At 38.7% G+C, this 608-nt stretch overlaps 1 long non-coding RNA gene across 2 annotated transcripts in view; it reads right to left on the minus strand.

The window, feature by feature from the left end:
* Positions 1-608, minus strand: part of LOC116094412 — a 16394-nt gene that overhangs the window by 12047 nt on the left and 3739 nt on the right. Inside the window, exon 2 of one of the 2 annotated variants that reach the window (XR_004120095.1) lies at positions 114-417. This is a non-coding gene — a long non-coding RNA (uncharacterized LOC116094412). The remainder of the gene's footprint in view (positions 1-113; positions 418-608) is intronic. The other variant, XR_004120096.1, reaches the window with a different exon arrangement.

A 608-nucleotide genomic window follows, 5' to 3' on the forward strand; every position in this document is an offset into this window, starting at 1 on the left:
ATATATATATATATAATATTATACTTAAACCTGGTGTGTCCAGTTTCATTGTTTGTATGTATACTGTTTCAAGACTGAACACTATGTACTGGAAAATCAATAAGGATGCTTACCCATTGGAGAGGCTAATTCTCCTTCTCCTGACAGTCAATAGTTGTTTGTAGTTCTTGTCCCAGGTGTGAGACCTGCAACATTTCTTCTCTTCAATGTTAACATGTCCATTGATTGATGTTGCTATATCAATGGTCTTCTTTATGCAGCCGTTTCTAGGAGAGACTCTTTCACAGCAGACTTAGTAGTATTTGGACACATTCTTTCTGTTCTTTGAGGCAGAGATGTAGGAGATATCATGTAGATATGTCTATTGGGGACCCCTATGATCTGTCAGTCTCAGGAAATGGAGCAGAATTCAAGGCACTGAAACACATGTGGCAGTATTCATAGGTCAAGAATGAGGGTAGTTTTGGTCATATCTGTGAGACCATCTTATTAATAAATGTCCCTTCTCATTCTTTATGCTGCATACAAAAATCTGAAATGTGACTATAAACTTTGTGGAAGGAGAGGGAGAGGCAGAGAGAGAGAGAGAGAGAGAGAGAGAGAGAGAG

The sequence above is a fragment of the Mastomys coucha genome, unplaced genomic scaffold (genome assembly GCF_008632895.1).
Source record: "Mastomys coucha isolate ucsf_1 unplaced genomic scaffold, UCSF_Mcou_1 pScaffold16, whole genome shotgun sequence".
NCBI classification, from domain to species: Eukaryota; Metazoa; Chordata; class Mammalia; order Rodentia; family Muridae; genus Mastomys; species Mastomys coucha.